General features: G+C 35.2%; 1 protein-coding gene and 1 pseudogene across 11 annotated transcripts in view; both read left to right on the top strand.

Moving 5' to 3' along the window:
* Positions 1–23,498, top strand: part of MCTP1 (multiple C2 and transmembrane domain containing 1) — a 774,261-nt gene that overhangs the window by 393,251 nt on the left and 357,512 nt on the right. The gene's annotated exons all lie outside the window — the stretch shown is intronic.
* LOC130457936 (pre-mRNA-splicing factor CWC22 homolog) lies at positions 5,484–13,893 on the top strand (annotated as a pseudogene).

The raw sequence follows: 23,498 nt of genomic DNA, 5'->3' as shown, positions 1-23,498 counted from the left end.
TGGGGATCCATAATTATTATAATCAGAGCTGTTGGGTTAGCTTAATATAAATTGTTTTGGTGCTGGTGGTGTCATTTCATTGTGTCCAACTCTTCTTGACCCTATTTTGGGATTATCTTAGCAAAGATACTAGCATAGTTTGTCATTTCCTTTTCCGACTCATTTTAAAGATAAAAAATTGAGGCAAATAGGGTTAAGTAACTTGCCTACGGTCACATAGCTAGTAAGGGTCAGAGGATGAATTTGAACTCAGGAAGTTGAGTCTTCCTGATATAAGACCCATTATTCTCTTTACTGTGCAACCTAGCTGCCCCCTATTAACATACATTAGGGCATTTTTAAAGACTCAAGTTCCCTTTTCTTCTTCAGTATAAAACAGGGCTAACTCTAATTCCAAATGGTGTTCCAATGGCTGTTTGTAGCTCTAGGCTAAGCAAGTTTCCCAGCACTGTTATGGGTGCTGCTTCTTTTCTCAGTACTACAATCAACATTAAGACCCAGCTGGTGGTGAAACCAATTAACACATGTCCCCATCTATCCTTAACATGTGTGTACAAACACAAACTTGGTGATCTGTACACTAACCATAATGAATTACATTTAGGAGTCTGTCTCTGTTCCTAAAAATATGGCTCTGACACATATAAGAAAAGGAACATTTTAATTTTATGTTACAAGTAAAAAAACTTGAAAAAATGGTTTTAATTCTTTTATGATCTTTCTCTGATTTTTCAATTTGGAAAATGCATGGATGTTCCCATTGCCCAGCTGGGAAATAAAATTATGAAGTTCATTATTTCAATGAATGGAATATTATTTTATGTCATCATAGTTGGTATAGGTAGCAACAAGAAGGTCTTTCTTTGTGAACATATGGTGAATAAAAATTCACAGGTAAGAATTTTTTTTAAAACATACAGAAAAACATATTGTGTATAAAGAATGAACAGACTTAGGAACCTGTTGAGAAAACTATATGCCAGGTGGAATCAAGCCCTCCTGCTGGTCTTTTTTTTTCCTCTCTTTGCCTGCAATTCAATTCACAATTTCAGAGGTATATCCCCAAAAGTGTTGCTTTTTCCTCTCAAGGTTTTGACCACAAACTCCATTTATGTTTTATTAGTCCCCAAGGATTCTGATTTTCAGGTGAAATTTTTTTATTTTGTACTGAATCGAAGGCCTAAAATAGATTGATTTATCCTTTTGGAGTCAGTCCATCAACCAATATTTTTTTAACCCCTTCTGTGTGCCAGACTCTGTGCCTAGTGCTGGGGAATAAAAAGACAAGAAAACAATCCCTGCTCTCAAAGAGTTTGTCTATGAATCCCCTACTCAGAATACTGTTTCTAAATAAATAAAATAAAGCACACAGGATTAAAAAAGGAACCTGATATAGGTATCAAAATATTTGTTTAAAAACAATGAGCAGACCCACACTCTGTACTTGCCCACACATTTTTTTTTTTGTATTTTAGCTTAAGGTTTTACTTTGCAATCATCTTAACCATTCCTTAATCCATCCTGAATTCTATTGCCCTAAAGCTATTCTAAAATTAGATTACCTTGATCTTAGTTCCCACTTATTCTTAGTGTATGTACTCTTGCCTTCAAGACTGTTGGGCTTAAAAGGAGCATGTTTGTTACATATTTTACAGAGTTATATGACATGGGAGCCTGGGATATAGATTGATGATTCCCATCCTCATTCACCATTTTTGCTTGCCAGTTTACATTCTACCCTTTCATCTTTATCCCCATTTTTCCACTCTATCAATGTGCCATCTAACTTTCTATTTTTGTGCCTCAGAAGAGGAAATCTAGGATCTTGCCTACTATGCTCATTCTAGTCACCCTAAGAAATCAACAAAGCCTACCTGATGAGTAGAATTCACTAATCCAGTTCAATTAAGTGTCATGGAGTAATATTCTTTCCTTCTAAATAATATATTCTCTTATTTAAAATTTAAAAAATAGAAATCCTTCAGAATCAAGCTATGAACTCAAAACTAAGGTCCAAAGGACTATTAATGACAGTAAGTGCCAGAAAGCACATGGATTTTGCCCTCAGCTCAGATAATTCCATGTAAATTAGGAATTTTATATTTTATAATTAAAAATATACAAAACTTTTTAAATTTAATTTGGTTAGAACTATTCATTTGACATTGTAAATCTTAAAGTGCTATATCCGTGGCAGTAATAATATGCCTAAAACATATTTAAAGGATCTAAATCATCATTTGTCTCAATAGCAAAGAGATGAAGCTCTACCTTGCCAGGAAAAAGAATGCGTGCAGCAACTTCCTAGAAAAGAGAAGGCAAACTTCTCCAAACCATAACTTATACTCCTGCTGACATTACTTTTTCTGGGTCTCCTTGGTTGGACAGATTTGAACTCAATCCAGGTCAGGAGCCAGTCTTCTGGACACCAAGAGTCCTATGGTGCAAGAAACAAATATCTTCCAGGATTTCAGGGAGCCAGCAGGTGTCCTGCTTATGCAAATAAAACTCAGGCCCTATTCTTTTTTTTTTTTTAGTTTTTAAAACATTATTTTATTTGGTCATTTTCATACATTGTTCATTGGAAACAGATCATTTTCTTTTCTTACCCCACCCCCACCCCTTCCCTAGCTGAGGCGTGATTCGTCTGGTTATCACATATGTCCTTGCTCTGAACCCATTTCCTTGTTGGTATTTGCATTAGGGCGCTCATTTAGCGTCTCTCCTCGATCATGTCCCCTCAACCTCTGTAGTCAAGCAGTTGCTTTTCCTCGGTGTTTTTACTCCCTCAGTTTGTCCTCTGCTTGAGGATAGTTTTTTGTTTTTGTTTTTGTTTTTGTTTTTTCTTGTAGATCGCTGCAGGTTGTTCAGGGACATTACACTGCCACTAATGGAGAAGTCCATTACGTTTGATTATACCACAGTGTATCAGTCTCTGTGTACAATGTTCTCCTGGTTCTGCTCCTTTCGCTCTGCATCACTTCCTGGAGGTTGTTCCAGTCTCCATGGAACTTCTCCACTTTATTATTCCTTTGAGCACAATAGTATTCCATCACCAACATATACCACAATTTGTTCAGCCATTCTCCAATTGAAGGGCATCCCCTCATTTTCCAATTTTTAGGCCCTATTCTTAAACCAATCAAAGGTTGGGGGTGAGATGAAAATCATTTTCAAAACTTTCCTTTTACAAAGGAAAGAGGGGGTACAGATTTATGTTAAATTTGCACATAAGGAGAATTTCAAAAACTTCGTGTATAATAATAATAATAATAATAATAATAATAATAATAATAACTATTACCTACATAGGGTTCTTCAAAAGACTTCATTTTTAAAGGTTAGCTATTAAAATTTAAAACTACACAGAGACTTTTGGGATACCCTTGGAAAGTGCTGTTAGGTTTTGCAGAGTGTTTTCTGTATGTTATCTCATTTGATCTTCACAAAAGCTTATGAAATGGGTGCTATTCTAATCCCTGTTTTACAGGTTAATAAATTGAGACAGAAAGGTAGAGTGATTTGCCAAGATCACACTAATTATGTGGTTGGAGTTTAGGTCTTCCTGATTCCAGTTCACAGAGTTCTATCTTCACCTGGTGGCCAATTTTGCCCATATTACATATCTTTGCTCATATCTTCTGATCATGTTTTGAAATATCCTTAGTTTTATTTTCCCTGGTGGTAAATACATCTGGTTTTATTCATTGTAACAGTTATAAGTGTGGATGTCTATTATCAGCTGCTTTCCTGGGCCCAAAACCCTTACCTTCCTTCCATCTTGAAATCAATACTGTGTATCAGTTCTAAGGCGTGACTTAGAGGAGTGATAAGGGCTAGGCAATGGGGGTTAAGTGACTTGCCCAGGGTCAGACAGCTAGGAAGTGTCTGAAGCCAGATTTGAACCCAGGAACTCTGGTCTTTAAGCTTGGCTCTCAATCCAATGAGCCATCCAGCTGCCCCCTCTGCTACTTCTAACGGACCACTTTAAAAATTTATTCAGAGCAATGATTGTCTTTTAATTAGGCTGTTATTTTTGTCAAATTTATAATTACTCTTTTTGTCATGCTTAATCATTTCACACATACTAACACAAACAAGAAGATTTGTTTCCCATGTAGAAAATTCATAGATATGAGCTTTTGGTGATGATGGTGGATTTTACTTCAACAAATCTTTGTTACTGTTTTTCTTATGAGATCTATCACAGATTACATATATAATTTAGGGAGGAAACAAGTAATTGTGTATCTACATTTTATAATGTGCCAAAAAAGAAACTTTACTATTATGAATGAAAAGTTCTATACAGTATTTTTAATTTTTTTATTTGAAAAAAATTATTTAATTAACTAATTTAGAATATTTTTCCATGGTAACATGATTCATGTTCTTTCTCTTCCCTCCTCTCATCCACCCCTCCCAGAACCAATGAGCAACTTCATTGGGTCTTACATGTGAAATTGTTCAAGAATTATTTCCATATTATTAATATTTGCATTAGGGTGATTGTTTAGGGTTTACATCCCTAATCATATCCCCAGCCACCCACATGATCAAGCAGTTGTTTTTCTTCTGTGTTTCTACTTCCACAGTTCTTTCTCTGGATGTGGATAGCATTCTTTCTCATAAGTCCCTCAGAAATCTCCTGGATGATTGCATTGCTGCTAGTAGAGAAGAGCCCATTACATTCAATTGTGCCACAGTGTTCAGTCTCTGTGTACAGTGTTCTCCTGGTTCTGCTCCTTTCATTCTGCATCAATTCCTGGTGGTTGTTCCAGTCCACATGGAATTCCTCCAGTTCATTATTACTTTGAGCACAATAGTATGCCATCACCAACATATACTACAATTTGTTCAGCCATTCCCCAATTGAAGGGCATCCCCTCATTTTCCAATTTTTGCCACCACAAAGAGCACAGCATGAATATTCTTGTACACATCTTTTCCTTATTATCTCCTTGGGGTACAAACCCAGCAGTGCTATGGCTGGATCAAAGGGCAAACAGTCTTTTAGTGCTCTTTGGACATAGTTCCAAATTGCCCTCCAGAAAGTTTGGATCAATTCACAACTCCACCAGCAACGTATTAATGTCCCAATTTTGCCACATTCTCTCCAACATTTATTACTTTCCTTTGCTGTCATTTTAGCCAATCTTTTAGGTATGAGGCAATTCCTTAGAGTTGTTTCAATTTGCATTTCTCCATATAATATTTTAATAATTGATATTTTTAAGTTTTTAAAATTTTAAATTAATTTTTAAATTATATATACATATATAAAATTAAAAAATTTAAAATTTAAAAAATTAAAAAAAAATGTTAATCAATCTATATATCAGTTAGTAGTGCTGATAATTTTGATTAGTATAAAAATAAGTAATTTAACACTTCTCCTTCCTCATTTCAATTCACATAAGCTAATAATCACATGTAGCTAATTGGAAAATATATTCATATACCACCTATTGTTATACCATATGGCATGAGTACGTAGTTAAATGGCACTTCAACAAAAATTCTTATCCTGTACACATTCTGTACTCAGTCTTTGGAAAAGGATAAAAATGGCAGCTGAACAAGCTGATATTTAGGTTTTTTTTTTTCTTTAAACTACTATTCCCTGGATATGTTATAGGGTTGGTATACATTTCAATCCTCTTAAAATTTAAGCATAATTTCAAGTTGTTTAGAAAGCAACTCTGAGGCATTTCTTGAGTCCAGTTCCTTTTAACTCATGAAAGAAAGTAATAAGTGTAAATAGTTTCATTCTTTGAAAATATGTTTTAGGAATCTCCAATCTTTATTCATGTTTATGCAGTTCTTGTGTCAATTATCAACTCAAAGTTCTCAAACACTGGAGAATTTATCCTCAAAAGGTTAATTCTCAATTTTTGAAGAGGCTTTTGAAGAAATGACAAGCAACTTTGTCTGCTTCAAAATTTGTTGCACACCTTATTAGTGTGAAAATAGGATTAAGTCTCCCCTTGCCAAATTTTAGATAATCAAATCAAGAACTTAAAGTACCTCTACTTAACACTAAGTAAGAGAGTTCAGGAGTCACTTACTAGAGTAAGCTCACACCTCAAAAGACCACCCCTTTTCCCCTACCCCCCCCCCAGGGCAGTGCTAGGCAAATTGAAAGACTGCCATTGGTTTCTGTGAAGAAGGGGGAATGACAGGAAGTGACAGGAAGTGACATTGAAAAAGAAGCATAAAAGAAGGGATCAGCATGATCTAGCATTCATTCCTTCCCTGGCTTTTGGAGTGAGTGGCTGAGACCCCTGCTTTGGCTTTGGAGAAGGCTGCATTGGTGGAACTCTGGCTGAAGACACCACCAGGACCTCTGGCTGAGGATTATCAGGAAATCCACATGGAGATCAGACTTGGGTAGATAATTCTCTACTTCTTCTTACATTTTTCTACTCTCACTCTTTCCACCTCTTTGTAAATAAAACTGCTAAAAGTAACTTAGACTTAAGGTATAATATCTTAAAATTGGCAACCACAATATTACTTTAGAATTCTCATATTTAGCATAAAACCTAAATTTAAAATCTTAAACAGAATGTGGGACATGAAGTTTGATTTTCTTAAAGAATAGGGCCTAAAACTAACAGAACTATCTCCTAGAGAAATTAATGCTACATTTGAACACCTCCATAACATTCTCCAGGAGTCTGAAATTGACAAATGAGTTAAGTATATGATTAAAGTGATGTTAACAGAATGTAAGGATGAATTAAAGGAACACTGTTATTCTGGAAGGACTTGATCTAGTAGAAGACTAGTTTACTCAAATGCTTCCATTGGAAGATGATTATAATTCAGAGGATGTAATTAATGTTTTCAAGCTGGTTCCTAATTTTATGGAAAATGAAGAAAAATACAATGCTATTAAGAAAGAAATTCTTGCAAGAGTGACAATGATTCAAACACAGCCCAAGGTGCTAGAAGTAGTGAAGATGAAGGACAAAAAGTGATTATCCATGACAAAGCAGAAGTCAATATGGTATTTCAGCATACAATCTATCTTACTATTCAGTCAAGTTTAGATTTTGAAGAATGCACGCACAGATTGCTGAACATGGAGTTCCCTAACAGCCAGATGAAAGAACATTGCACCATGATACTTGATTGTTGTGCTCAACAGCAGACATATGAGAAGTTTTTTGGCTTATTGGCAGGTTATGTCTGCGTGCTAAGAAAGGAATACATGGGATCCTATGAGGGCGTTCTTTTTTTTCTGTCATATTCTTTCTTTAGGACCACTATTTTATTGTTACCCTTTCTATTACATGGGGTGTACATACTGGGTGTTAAAAAAAAGCAATGTCTATACAATACATTCTACAACTGAGCACCACTTTCTATAACTGAACAGGCAAAGAGAAATTACATGGAACATCATTATCTGGCAATATTTTTCCAAAAAAGTGAATAAAATGGGTTTAAATTGATTAACATTATTAAATCACATCTAATATATGATACTACATGATTTCAATAAGCTATATAATACAATTATATATATACAATATATACACAATATAATACAACTAAGCAAAATGTGTTAACATCTAAGAATACAACCAAAATTAAGATAGCAAACAAAAACCTGATTAACTCTTCTTTACAGGAAAATACTTTTGAAGTATGCATGAAACTGCCCATTCTTTTAAATAAAATCTACTGCAAGCAAAGTTATCAGCCTCCAGAAAAAAATCATTACTAAACATATCCCCAATAAGTGTGTGGACTTTAGGACCATGGGTGTGCAGATATTGTCTCATGGCAGATGAGGGCATTTTCAAGGAACAGTATAGAAACAAACAAATTATGAAATGTCAAGATGTTTGTTCATCTCTTATATACCCATTCACTTCCATGGAGTGTCCTTGAATGTTTAACATTGAGTGAAGAAACTACTATATCTTCCAGTAGAATTTTTGTCAAAATATTTTTTCAAGAACTTTGGGCTTCCTAAGCTTAATGCATGACTGAAGGATGAAACTCTGTAGCTATTCTTTGAAGGATTACTTCCCTTACTTGGTTTGCCATCCAATTTCCTTACTTCTTTAGGTTTTGGAGTTTTAATGGATGAATTACGAGAACACCTTAAAAATGCACCAGAGATCATCATTGCAAAAAAAGAAATTGAGTCATTAGATTCTTCCTCTTCCTCTTCTAAATCTGAATTCTCAGACTCTGGTTCTGACAGCAGCAATAGTAGCTCAGACTCAGCCAGAGAAAGTGGCAGTGACCACTCATCCACAAGTGGTCTTAGCTCTGACCATAGCTCTGACTCAAGCAAGACAAAAGGAAAGAAGTACAAAGGAAAAAGAAAAATAAAGTAACAGATGAATCAATTAAGAAAAAGAAAACAAGTGAAAAGAAACACATGGAAAATAAAATGGAAAAAACACAGCAAGAGACAAGAACCAAAGGAGGATGAAAATTGTGAGAGATCCAGAATGGAGAGAGAACTTATCAAAATATGCCTCTGACAGAGACTCTACTAAAGAATGCAACAATTACAGGGCTTTAAAGGACAGAGACCATGATGACTATGTAGATACAGAAAACAAATCTGGTGATACCAAGAAAAGGAAAGAATAAAGAAGAAATCTTTTTTTTCTGAAAATGAAAGAGAAAAACATCAAAATAAAGACAGTGAGAATCATAGGAGGAAGGAGAACTTAAAGTCAAGAAAAAGGAATAGAAATCATCCAAACTCTAAGAGATGAGCATGATAGATGATGGTATGGTGCAGGAAAGGAACCCAAGAAACAGCAGAAAATCTGAACAGCCCCAAGAATCAAGAAGGAATCATGATCCATGACAAGAAAACTCTCCAGCAAGGCAAAAATAATTTTGAAATACCTTACTTCAGTTTAAACTGAAAATGTTTACATTTATTGGAGAACTTTATTTCAAAAAGAATCTTTGTATAAATTTCTGGTTTGTATTAAACATTTTAAAGAGGTTTTCAGTGGAAAGTGTTTCATAATTATTTTCCCCCCACCAAAAAAAAAGACAGAACCTCCCCCCCTTACTTCAGTTAAAAGTCTTGGAAAAAAATATTTTCATATAAGAGACTTTAATGTTTGCTTATATTTTGTGAATAAAATTATCAAACTCTCCAAATAGCAAAGAAATTATGTTTTAGTTAACATGAATATTGAATCTATTTCTCCCATTCTACTAACATTCTGTATAAAAGCAAATTTGATATAAATTCATAGACCTTTTTTTTTTTTTTTGCAGTTACATTATGGCTTATAGATAGTCCTGGACATGGAGTTAGGAAGACACCTTCATTTCAATCTAGCCTCTGACACTTACTGGCCATGTGACCCTGGGCAATTCACTTAACCCTGTTTGCCTCAATTTCCCTATCAGTAAAATGAACTGGAAAAGGAAATAGCAAACCACTTCAGTATCTTTGTCAAGAAAACCTCAAAGTCAGACAAAATTGAAAAACACCTAAAGACCAACGAAGATGCCTTATATCTTTCATTGAACTGTAATTTCACTGGTGTAAGGTATACCTTCCATGAGAATGGTCTAAGTTGAGGTGTTTAAAAAAAATCCTTACATTGTAGCCAAACTGGTGATGCTTCCTTGAATTTGGCTAGGCTTGTCCTCAAACAATAAGCATTGTCCATTACCAAAAGCATACTCACAGTCTTTCCAGCCTGACATATATAGCTACACAAAGATGGTATGAAATTAGAAGAGCATTTCTGCAGAGCCTTTATATATTAATAGTGTCTTTCAACCTCTGTTTAGTGATGTATGAATTTAATGTTGTATAAATGGGGGGGGGGAGATGCATTTATTGGTCTTTGTAATTTTTTTCATTGTTTTAAGTAACAGATAAACAGATAAACAGTGATCATGGAATAGAAGATTTTAAGCCTAAAGAATTGTTCACTTTGTTGTGATTTCCAAAGGCCTCTTAGAATTCCTTCAGGATTTAGTTCAAAAGCCAACTTGTGCAGAAGGCCTTTTTTTGCTCCCCCTGACTTAGATATTATTCTGCCCGTATTTTCTATGGGTTGTTGTTACTGTTCAGTCATTTCAGTCATGTCTGACTCTTCCAAGGCTATATTTGAACTTAGATCTTCCTGACTCCAGACCACCTACCTGCCCATTTTTCTGTGTTCCTTACCATTTACATGTGGTCTTCCCTATGACAACATGAGCTCCTTCAGGGCAAGAATTTTGTTTTGTTTTTCTTTAAACCCCCAGGACTGCTGAGATCTTGTCATACTATATTATACTACTGTGTTAAATAATAATAATAAATATCTCTTCATTCCTTACCTTAATGCCCTTAATTTAGGATTTCTCAGATTGACTTCTCCAGCATGCCCCAGGAAACTCATTATTGTAACAACCTCATCTATCAGCCTTAATAGCCCATCTCATCATCCCTTGCCTTTTTTTGGAAGCCACCTTGAATTCCATGAATTCTAAACCTTCATTTAAGGAGAGAATTAAGTTCAGACATCTCCCTATTTTTGACCTGACTGCACTACCATGGAGTCTCTGACTTCTCTACCATGACACTCTCCCTCTGCTCCTGATTTTCAGCTTTCTTTGTGTTTTGTCTTCCTCCCCTCTGTTCAATTACAAGCTATTTGAAGGCAAGAACTGTCTTTCTTTTTTGGATTGTCTCCCCAAACTTCAGGCATGTTGTTGGTATTTAATAAACAATGATTGGATTGGCTTAAATATTTGCTGATTGATCATTGTTTGTGCTTATGGAAAGATGATGGACTGAACACATGGCAAGCCCAAGAGACAACTGATGGTTAGCTTGGGTGGTTTTCTGATATCCTGTTGTGGAGAGGATACATTACAGAAGACCTCCAGCTTATTCAGTGGACCCCTGTGCTGAACTTAATGATGGGCATGGATAAGAATTGCACAAGATAGACAGGCCTTGTTAGGCTGCAGTCTTTCTAATTGGAGGAAATATTCACATTAATGAGACCATAGAACCATTTTGGCAGTACACTTTAAACAGAATAATTTTATTCAATTTCAGCAGAGCTTCTCCTGGATTTGTCTCACCTTATGTAAAAAGAAAGAAAGAAAAATATTATTTTGCAAAAATATGTGTGCTTGCATACATTTGGTATAGATGCATAAACTCAAACAATTTGGAAAAATGTAGAAGAATTCATTGAAAGGTAATAATTGATGTACTCAGAAAGACAATCTGATTGTTGCTACTCTCTTCTATTGACAGATATTTAGATAGCTTTGTGGTGATGTTCTTTAAACCTAATGCATTATATTCTTGGATATAATACTCTGAAAAACAAGTCTACATCTTACATTCTTTGTTTGATTATGATTGGAGATCAGCATATGTATATGAGTAGGAAGCTTTTATATTTATCTCAAGAGCACCACTGGCCACTCTGAGGAAGAGTATCGATTTCTTTGTTTTATTATCCATTTTGTTTTGATTGAAGATGATTACATTTTGACAAACATATGACTAATTTAACTTGAAGCAACATTTACAAGTGGGGTAGATGGATACCTCTGTTCTTAATGATGTTTGAATTATATACTAGTATTCCTACTAGAAGGAGGCTGCCATCTTGTGTATACAATGTTTATTGCTCCCATAAAAGAATCAACCTGCTTGAGGAAAAGTTTATTTCTTAGGGTTGTATTAAATTACATGAAAACCAATAGATTGTATGAGGTTTTAATGAATTGACAAGCATCTTACTTCCAAGAAAACTATATGTTTACATATTGTACTTTATGATAAAATCATTAAAACATTTGGTGGGGTTTTTAAATTTTTTGTTTTTGGTGTCCGTCTTTGGGTTCAGGATAAAGTTAAAGAAGCAAACAGAACTAATTTTCTATTCAGGCTATTCCAGTTTTAAATGACCTCCAGCAAAACTCTGGAGCTTTTAAAGGACATTTTGAATCTGGATGTTCCATAGATATCTCAAATTTCAACATGCTCCCCATTACTCTAACTCACTCTCACACAAAGTCAGTTGCCACATCTTGTCATTTTTACCTATACATCATCTTTTCCTTCTGTTCCCTTTCCCCCACCCATACAGACATGATTCCAGCTCACAGACATCCTTGAGTATCAACTCTTAGATAGATTATTATTATTGTAACAGCTTCCTATTTGACCTTCCTGCTTCAAGCCTCTCACTTCTCCAATGCACTCTCCACCCAGCTGCTAAAGTGATTTTCCCAAAGCTCAAATCTGACCATGCCACCATGCCTCTTCTTATTTCCTTCCACTAGCTCCTTCAGAACTTGGTTCTAGCACATATTTCCAGAATTAGCATTCATTATTGTCTTTTATAAACTTTTTGACATAACCAAACTCCATTTCCCATCTCCATACTCTTGTATTAGCTGTCTGCCAAACCTAGAATTCTCTTTCTTCTAATTTCTACTCCTTTAAACACTTCATTTCCTTTGAGACTCATGTCAAGCACCACTTTCTTTGGAAGAAGACCTTCCCTGATCTCACCATATGCTAGTGGATTTCTTCCCAAATCACCTTGTATATACCAATACATGCATGTTATATTCCCCTATGGAATTCGGGCTCTCTGAGGTTAAGAATAACTGCTTAATTTTTTACCTTTGAATCTCCAGGATTTGGTACAGAGTAGACAGTTGGAGCACCAGATTGTAAAACTGAGTTAAGATTGAAAGAAATCCTGAGGTAAAATTATCTATGAAAATGAGTAAATTAAATATTAATTCTCTTTTGCTGGTGTTCTCCTTTGCAACGTGGACTGTTTGGTCAGTCAGTCTCGTGGTAATGAAAGATTTTTACTTTGGTGAAAATAATCGTCTAACAAACCAACAATGATTAATGCATATTAATTTTGCAAAAAAAAAATAAAATTCAAGACCCATAGAGAACCCTTCAGGGTAAAGTGTCCCCCCAAATTTTGGTTTAGGGCCAGATTAAACCTTAAAATAATTCGATAAGTGTTAGTTCCATCTTGTGGTGAAATAAAATATTGCACCTGGGAAAGTAATATTGGCCAAGGCTGATAGATGATAGAAATCCCCACAAAAAGGAGTGTGGTAAGTTGTTTCCTTTTCTTTTGTAAATTATAAATTGTTCATTTTTGCCATTTTCAATGCAATCAGCTCTATAACTTGGTGTTAGCAATACTTTCCATTTGGCAACTTAGGTCAAATAACATAGTATTGGATTCTAGTCATATCAAGACCTTCCTGTCATTGAATCTTTTATATGCCTCAGGTTTGACATCTGTGCAACATGGAGGTTAGGCTATATAATCTCTAAGTTTCCTTTTAACTTTATCTTTCATTGTGTTAATAATAAATCTGGGGTCTAATATGATCCTTTATGGTTTGCAGAGGATTTTATGTCTGTTATTTGTTCCTCACAATAACCCTTTGAAATAGGTGCTATTATTATCCTCATTTTTCAGACAAGGAGACTGAAGCTTACAAATTTTAATTATCATGCCCAAAGTCTCACAGCTAGTGTTGGGATTTGAACAAAGGCCTTCCATCTCTAAATTTAGTGCTTTATCTCTTCTATCACTTAGATTATAGAGAACAACTTAAGCAAGATGTGTAAAATGCTTCTAAAACTACAAAATGATCTTCAAAGTTAGATCATTAGTCTTGGAAATAATGGAGCTCTAAGGTGATGGTGAGAAAACCATGGCTTACAGATGTTAAGTAATTGGGAGAGCCAAAAATTTAACCAAAATCTTCTGATTCCAAATTCAGCACTATTTCCTTCCTATCTTTAAAAAAGGTATTAGTGCTTGCATTCTTTAATTGATTTATGTTAATGACCAAAAAAACTCAAACTAAATTGTTTTTAGGAATATGAGTCCCTAGGGCAGTCAATACAAAATGCATCTTAAAATTGAGTGCGATTAAAATAAATAATATGGAAATGTTTTATGAGATTGAACATGTAAAATCTATATCAGATTGCTTATTTACATGGGGAGGGAGAGAAGAAATGAGGGCATGAAAGAAGGAGAGAATCTGGAACTCAGAATTTTAAAAATAAATGTTAATTGAAGAAAAATGAAATGTTATTAAAATAAAAAATAAAATTAAGTGTGATTCATTATGGGAAAATAATAAAAGAGATAAGTAAAACAAAGTCTTATCTCTGATCCTGTCACTACAGTAGTACAGACTTTTATAATCTCACGCCAGGATTATTGCAGTAGCCTTCTGAATGGTCTCCCTGGCTCAAGTCTCTCCCCAGTGCAGTCTGTCCTCCATTCATCTGTCAAAATGAACTTCCTAAAATATGTCACCTCTGGCCTTCTAGTCAGTAAACCCCAATTGTTCCTATAGAATCAAATGTAAAATCCTAATTTTAGTATTCAAATTCATTCTTTCATAACCTGGTGCTTTCCTACCTTTGCAATCTTCTTATACCTTACTCCCCACCATGTATTCTGCAGTCCAGTGACACTGGCCTTCTTGCTGTTATATTCACAGAATGCTCCATTTCTTGACCCTGCATTTTCACCAGTTTTCCCATAGCCCTTGAATTCTCTTTCATTATCTTCATCTCTTGACTTCATGTCCCAGCTAAAACTCCAGTTTTCTATAAGAAATCTTCCCTGATCTCCCTTAATGCTAGGACCCTCCCTATATCCAATTTAACGTCAGTATATTTTGTTTGCTATAGTAGATCATGAGGTTTGATAGGGATATGATTCAGGTTTTGTCAATAAAAGATCACTCTATTGAAAATATGAATAACATGGAAATAGATTTTGAACAATGATACATGTATAACCCAGTAGAATTGCTTGTTTGCTCTGAGAGGGGGGAGGGAAGAGGAATGGAAAAATCATTAATCCTGTAACCATGGAAAAATATTCCAAATAAATAAATGTACATATATATACATATATATCTTATTTTTGCACATAGCTTTTCATATTATATTTCTCCCAATAGACTATGAATTGCTTGAGAGCAAGGGACATTTTTTTGCCTGGAACAAAGTGGGTGCTTAATAAGTTCTGGATGACTTGTATATTGACTAACTGGGGTTGGGATTGGGCATATTGACAAATGGATTTTGTTCATGAGTCCTGACCCTTCCCATTTTAACTAATTAATCTTACTAAGTCATGGAGCAGGGCATAGACGCCCTTTGGTATAGTGGATTCAAGCTTTGACTCTTACATTTCCTAACCAGGTAGAATGAGCAAATCATGATGACTCAGTGCCCTCAGACAACTTTCCAAGACCATCAATTGAAGAAGAGTTGCTTATCTACATTGGTTAGGTTGGAAGAGTTTGGTCCAGACAAAAAAAATGGAAACTGGAAATTGAAGGGATGCCCATCAGTTGGGGGATGGCAAAATAAGTTGTGACATGTAATTGTGATGGAATAGTACTTCATCATAAGAAATGGCAAGCAGATTAAATTTTTACATATGGAAAGACATGAAATTATGAAGAGTGAAATGAACAGAACCAAGAGTACATTATATAAAGCAACAGAAATATTGTTTGAAGAATGGCTTGTATGTGTCAAGCTCCAGAGAAAAAAACTGATAAATAGAAGTAAGGCATAGTTTTATATATAGACATATATATATATATATACACATAAATTCATATATACATAAATGTATATTTTTCTGTCAAATGATGACTTCTCTAGTGGGGGAAGGGCAAAGAGGGTACTTTAATATAACAACAAACAAACAAATATATTTTAATTTTTAAAAACTTTGCTAAGTTAAAACATTTATGAAGTCTGTCATCAAGAATTTATTAAGCACTTATATTTTGCCCTGGGAAAGAAAGCTGGTTGCCCTACCCTATTTCTAGCTCAGTTCCTGTTCTCTATACAGAAAACAAAGAGGTTAACTATTTTAAAGGAAAACCTCTAAAATAATAAAGGATCCAAGTTAGTGATTATTATAAGGCTGAGAGCTTGGAAGGAGACTTAAAATAAAGTAAGCTTTGTTAAAGTAAAACTTTAATTAAAAAAGAACATAGATATCAGAAAGAGAAATTTGTCAAATTCCATTCTACAGTATTAAATAAGGAAGTAATCATGATGAATCGACACAAGTGGTCCATATGGAGTGGAGTATGTACTTAGAGGTGTTTTTCCACTGGTTGTTATGGAATTATACTGAGCCAATTGCAGTTCCTATTCCAGTTCATTTTGTGGTTCAGTGAAATACATCTGAGGGAGAGCTGGCCAAGATTTTTAATTGAATCTGTCATTTGGCCTCATTAGCACTAAACTCCAGCCTGATGAACCATGAAGTCTATCAATTTTCACTTGCATAAGGCTTTTAAAAGTATTTTAAGGCCTTTTTTTCATCTGTGCATGTTCATCTTCCTAGGTTACCAAATTCAAAATGTATTAAACATCTTCTAAGCACAATGCACTCCATTATTAGTCACTAGTGATAAAATGAGCCCCTAAATAAATAAACCATGGATTGCCTTCAAGGAGGTTTTATATAAGGAAGAGGATAAAATAAATATGTAAACATGATATAATACAAAACAAATCAGAAGGAAAGGAACACTTATAGAAGGTGTGAGAAGGAGAACTGGAACAGGAATGCTCTTGTTTAGGAAATTGCAACTGAGTAAATCTTTGAAGGAAGTGAGAGATTCTAAGATATGGAGTAAGCGAACCAGTGCAGGTTCCATATGGGAGATAGCCTGAGAAAAGTAAGAGAAATACAAAAATTAATGTGATATTGTTATTGTTGTTTGGTCATTTTAAGTTGTCCAACTCTTCATGACTTCATTTTGGAATTTTCTTAAAAAAGATACTGGAATGGTTTATCATTTCCTTCTCCAGTTCAATTTATAGTTGAGGAACTGAGGCAAATAGGTTTAAATGATTTGCCCAGGGTCACAGTAAGTGTCTGAGGCCAAATTTGAACTCATGAGCATAAGTCTTTTGATTCCAAGCCCAGTGCTCTATCCACTATTCTACCTAGCTGCCCAGACAATAGCTAATCGGTTAGTTGAATGGGACCATCATGTGCATGGCAGGGGGAGGGACAATTATAAAATAAGTAGGAAGAACAATAGGACTTAGATTATAAAGGCTTTGAATGCCAGACTAAAGAGTTTCTGTTTTATTCTGGAGTTTGTAGAAGAGAAGGAGAATACCATGCTGATATGTATTTTAGTGATATCAGTTTGGTAGTGGTACAATGGATGGATTGGAGAGAAGACACACTTAGAAACAGAGAGCCCAATTATATTTCTATTTCCCCTTTCTATTCTAGTGTATTGTTCTTGAAGTAGTCCAGGCAAGATGTAATGAGGGGCTGAACCAAGTTGGCAATGACTTAAGTAAAGAAGACGGACAAATATAAAAGATGGGATAGAAAAATAGATAAGACATTTTGATTCATCTGATGAGGTAGATTATTGGTAGTGATGGATATTAATTTAAGTGATTGGAATGAAGGGGTTGTTCTTAGGAGAAATAGGGAATTTTGAGGGGATGAGATAGATTTTAAGTGAAAAATGTGTTCTGTTTTGGACATGTTATTTTGAATTACCTGAGAGGCCTAGGTAAATATGTCCATTAGACCAGTACTCCTTTGATAATGAACGAATAGAAATGAAGAGATATAGATTAGAGTTAGATATATAGGTTTAGGAATTATCCGGAAAGGGGGTAATAATTGAGCCTACAGGAAACTGAGCCTACTGAAGCTAGTGAGATCTCCCAAAGAGAGAATGTAGATGGAAGACAGACAGCTGTAGACAAAGCCTTGCAGCCATTCCCATGCTTAATATGGGGAGGAGCAGGAATCCAAGACAAAGTATAGGAGACAAAGATAAGTCAGAGATATAATAAGAAGACGAAAAGAAATCAATGCCATGCAATCCGAGAGTGGAAAAAATATCCAGAAGCGGAGAAAATATCCAGAAAGGAATCATTCATGGTATAAAAAGCTACAGTAGGGTTTAATATGAAAATTGAGGTAAAGTCAAAAAGTTGTTAACTCTGAGGGGGGGCAGTTTCAATTAGGTTAGGTTGGAAACCACATTACAAGGAGCAGAGAAACAAGAATGAAAGGTATTCTAATGTTGGCATTCTAATGTGAACAGCTTCTTCTACTTTGTGAAAGGAATTGGAATGTGATTTCCTTAGGACAGGACCATGTCTTTTAATTTATTTCATCCTGAGGCATTTAATGCATTACACATAAAATAATTATAGTCAATTTTCATATATGTGGATCTCTGGCAAATACAGCCTGGATGGGGTACAAAGTCCTTGTTTTGTTTGGTAAAGTAGATTTGCATCCTTTCACACATGTCAACTCACAATAAGATTCTTAGGCAAAGTTATTATATGGCCTTCAAGAGCTGTTGTAGCCTAAAAGTTCATCATTTTGCTGACAGTCTAATAATAAGCTTCACTCATCTTATCTAATTCTCAGCCAGGAGATATACAGTCAACACAGGTCCAGGCTTGATGCTTTTTCATCTTTGTAGGAGCTTTCTGAGCTTACATTCTGCTCCTATAACCTTTGAGAATCACTACAAACCATGATTCACTGAGATAGTGATTTAGGAAAGTTCAGAGCAAGTATGCTGTCTAGAATTCAAAGGGACCAGGACCCCAGATAAGGAAACTCTGCAGGAACAGGATGCATGGAGTAAGGCTCTGGATACTGAGCCAACTTTTCTGCCTCATCTTTGCAACTTTATTTGATTCTTGTGGAGATCAGAACAATCATAGGTAATTAGGAACATGTGATGGTGAAGTAGGTAGAAAATTGCAACAACTTCTCATAAGAAGATATACTTATTTTCATGGTAAAGTGATGCAGCAGAATACTTATTCCTTTCACATTAAAAGTGAGGCTGTAATGAAAAAGAAAGTATCATTCTTTAAAATATCTTAATTTATTCACATGTCAAAGGTTTTTTGTTTTTAGTGCCAGCAGATTACTTTTTTGCCATATTAATTTTCCAAATAAATTGCCTTTATATAAATAATTACTTGTCCTTTAAAAATAAAACCTTATGCCTTGAGTCAAAACTAGGAATGTCTGGATCGTGTAGAAGATTTTAGGCCCATACAACTAGAAATAGAAGTGAGTTTAGAGGTAATTCTAAGGAATTAATTCTAAACTTTTAATTTTTAGTTGAAGAAACTGAGGACTAGAGAGATCAATTGAGTTGCCCGAGGTCATAAAACTAGTAAGTGAAATAGCTGGATTCTAAACCATGTTCTTTTACTATAAATCTAACATGATTTCCAGTGTACTATGTAGGGAAAGATGTTGATTTTACACAAAATGGGGGGAAAGGTGTAAAATTAAGGACATCATAGCAAAATTTAAAAAATCAGTCCTAAAATTATCTAATGTTCTAGTTTTTTATTAATATCTATTTTTTATATATTTTTAAAAACATTGCTGAAGCATCTAGTAGATAAGAGTGCCAGGCCTGGAGTTAGGAGGATCTGAGTTTACTTATTGTTTTAAAAAAATATTGCTACCATTTCCCAATGGTTCTTCTCCTCTGCAAAAAAAAAAAAAAAAAACTCTCTTGCCACAAATAATAGTCAATCAAAACCAAAAAACACATTAGTCATGTCTGAAAAAGCATGCATCATTCATCACCTGTTGTCTACGATCTCTTCACTGGGAGGGAATTCCTGAAGGATTCTGCTTCAGTGTATCAGGAGCACAAAGCAGATTCATTTAAGTATTAACAGTTGTTTTTTTTTTAACCATAAACTATTTTGTATAAATCTTCCTAAAAGAATAGCAAAAATAGAAAGGAGATGGGGGGCTAAAGTAGAGAAAGAGAAAGTGGGTAGGGAGAAGAGGAGGAAGAGGAGGAGGAGGAGGAGGAAGAAGAGGAAGAAGAACAAGAAAAAGAAAAAGAGAGGAGGAGGAGGAAGGAGGAGAAGAAGGAGAAGGAGGATCTCATGTGATCCTTGCAATAACCCTGAGAAGTGCTATTATTATCTCTATTTTACAGAAAAAGACTCTGAAGCAGAGTGAGATTACTTTCCCAGGGTTATATAATTGATAAGTATATGAGACTGGGTTTGAGCTCAGGTCTTCTTGACTCCAGGCCCAGTACTCTATCCATTGCTTCACTTAACTGTCAAACATTTTAACTTGTTTCCAGTGAACATTTTTAACTTTTTTTAATTTTATTTATTTATTTAGAATATTCTTCCATGATTCCATGATTTATGTTCTTTCCCTCCCCTATTTCCTCACCACTCCCGGAGCTGACAAGCAATTCCACTGAGTTTTACATGTATCATTGTTCAAAACCTATTTCCATATTATTCATATTTGCAGTAGAGAGATCTTTTAATGCCAAAACCCCAATCATATCCACATTGATGGATCATATGTTTTTCTTCTGAGGTTCTGCTCCCCCAGTTCTTTCTCTGGATGTGGATAGCGTTCTTTCTCATAAGTTCCTCAGGCTTGTCCTTGATCACTGCATTGCTTCTAGTAGAAAAGTCTATTGCATTTGATTGTGCCATAATGTATCCAGCCCTGTATACAATGTTCTCCTGGTTCTGCTCCTTTCACTCTGCATCAATTCCTGGAGGTCTTTCCATTAACTTTTTTTTTAATATAATGTAAGGTCATTATTACATATATAACTCATTTTATGAGACCCTCAAAGACTATAGAAGCATGTAGGGCTATTTGTCCCCAAAATGGCTATATTTTTAAGTCCTTATGCTTTCTATGAAATGTTTGCTATTTTACCATAAAAAGGGCTGCTATAAATATATTTGGCATGTGGGAATGGAAAGGAAACAAGCATTTATTAAGTATTATTTGTTTAATTACTTATTGCTGAATATTACCATGTGCCAAGCACTATGCTACACACTTTGCAAGGATTCTCTCATTTGATCCTCCCAACAACCCTGAGTGGTAGGTGATATTATTATCTTCATTTTATAGTTGAGGAAACTGTGACAGATCTATAGTGTTGAATACAGTCATCCAAAGGGGCTACCTGAACCTCACTGACCTCATAGTTTGAGCAGGTCTTTTGATATTTCAGGTAATTTGCTGAATCTAGAACCTGTTGTTCTGACCAGATGTCAATCACTCCCAGCCTCTGGCTATTTTGTAAAACATCTACCTCCTCCCTGTTGCTTCCCCTCCTGGGCACTCCTCTGTGTGGAGGTGTATTTAAACTCTGCCCCTTCTGAGCTTTGCTTCAGTCCTCCTATACTTTTGTGGTGTGTAGTGTCTTTATGGTTGGCGATAGATAGATAGATAGATAGATAGATAGATAGATAGATAGATAGATAGATAGATAGATAATAAGTGGAGATGAAGGAAATATACATCCTTCATAGAGGCAATAACTGAACCCATGGAAGTTGATGAAAGAACTGAGATAGAAATTATATAGAGAGGGCCCATGGCAAAGTCTTGGGGTACAGTCATGCTCAGGGAGTGTCAGTATTCTTATTAATGATGCTTTGGCAAAAATGCCTGAGCAGAAATCAGAACAGGGCAAGGTAGGCATTGTTTCTTTTTTGCCTTGCCATGCCAGAACCTAAGGTGGTATCTTAATGAATTGTAAAGAATCCAATGCCTTACTTTCTCCATTATTTTCATTTGTCACTAGTTGCAAATTAAGGCATTGTCTTCATTTTATGACTGTCCATAGATCAAGAAGAAAGTAAAGAATGTTGAGAAAGATACAGTGATCAAAAATATTTGGGTATTCGTTTCTTCATTGAAAAGTCATAGACATTTGGTTTGGGGGTTGGGATTTGTTTTTGAAACTTGGGGGGGTGGAAAGATTGATGGGTGACTTTATTGTCCTCCTGATTATTCAGGAGAACAATAACATTTTGCTGTTATTAGAAATGAACCTAACCTAAATTTCATAAGGGGTTTTAAATTTAGGGATGAAAACAATTGTATAGATTGCTATTCAAGGGAATGACATACAAAGGAAAATTCTTGAAAACCCTTTTTATGAAATCTTTTAAAAACAGGACAGATTCTAAGTAACAAGTATAGCCTCATAGAATTATAGTCTCATATCAGAATGCAGCCTTCAGGATTGTGTAGCTGAAGACCCTCATATTTATATAAGACCAAACTGAGACCTAGAGAGATTAAGTTACATACCTAAAATCACACAGCTACCCAGAGTAAAGCAAAGACTAAACTCCAGATTGAATGTCTGTAAATAAAGTGCTTTTGTGAACTGTTCATTGCTCTTTGGGCAGGCTTGGTCTACCCCAGTCAGTGTTAGAGAATATATTAGGCAAGATAGATTTAATTCACAGGTCTTTTCAGCCTAATGTTGGTTTTAAGAAAACCCTGTTATCTCTAATCCCTTCCCAATAATCTAACCTTTAAAAAATTTTAAAAATAGAGAAGATGGAATCATTGCAGCCTCAGGTTCCTGTAGCAGTTCTCTCTAGACACAGTCAGCCAGAGAACAGCAGTCATTGTAAGGAGAAACAGGTTCCCCTCAGTTTACCTTCAGTTTACTTCTTCTATTTCAAGTGGCACCCTTAGTCTGATGGTACCCAACAATCCCACAGGCAGGAAAGATAGTAAATATGTTCAAACAAGTGGTTTTTGGTGTGATGGTTTTGGCAGCCTTCACTTGCTTTTGGGTTTACCATATTATATACAGCAAATTAATTCAAATGGTGGTGGAAAGTGTGGGTTATGTAGGAAACTTGACAATGACCGTGTTACAAATATCTTTCCAACATGAATAAGTCCTCTGGCTAGTCCTAGCACATCTATATGTACTCTTCATGGCTGTGTTACAGACTTTTACCCAATGAGAAAAATTTTCAGATTCATGGTTCCACTTAAGGCAGAGAAGGTTATGGCCATTGACAACAACTTAGACAAAATGATTAAGGCAGTATTTGAACAACTCATTAAAGAATAAGGTTTAGATCTAGTTATGGGCAAGGACAATGGGCAATCCGAGAATGCAGCTCAGGAAACTGAAGGAAGAAATGAAAATGAAAACCAGGCTGCTAGTGCCCCTGAGAAAATATGTCCTTTGAAGATGGTCACCAAGCTAACAATTAATGCTGGTGTTATACATTCAAAGGCCCATAGGCAATTCACTCCTGAGGAACTTGAGTCCATTAAATGTCGTTTTCCAAAATTTGTGGACAATTCTTTTAAAGCACACAAGGAGCTGAAGAGAGCATTTTGGATCTTTGATCCAGATTTCTAAGATATTGAATTTCTTTTAACAGAACTTTTCAGCTCCCATGAAAAAAGGAAATTTGTGGAGACAACTAGATCTGAGACCAATTTGACCAGCTGGCCCACTCCAGATCAAAGAGAGGATTTAGATTTCACCAATCCGACCTGCATGTCATACCTTAAACAGTGCAGAGAGGATTTGCTTTGAGCCATTAAGCAATGCTGTTCCAAACTTAGTGCATGGTCCAAATTTGATAAGATCAGGCTAGA

The sequence above is a fragment of the Monodelphis domestica genome, chromosome 3 (genome assembly GCF_027887165.1).
Source record: "Monodelphis domestica isolate mMonDom1 chromosome 3, mMonDom1.pri, whole genome shotgun sequence".
NCBI classification, from domain to species: Eukaryota; Metazoa; Chordata; class Mammalia; order Didelphimorphia; family Didelphidae; genus Monodelphis; species Monodelphis domestica.
Note: the sequence above shows the minus strand (reverse complement) of the source record. Positions and strands in the feature narration are given on the sequence as shown.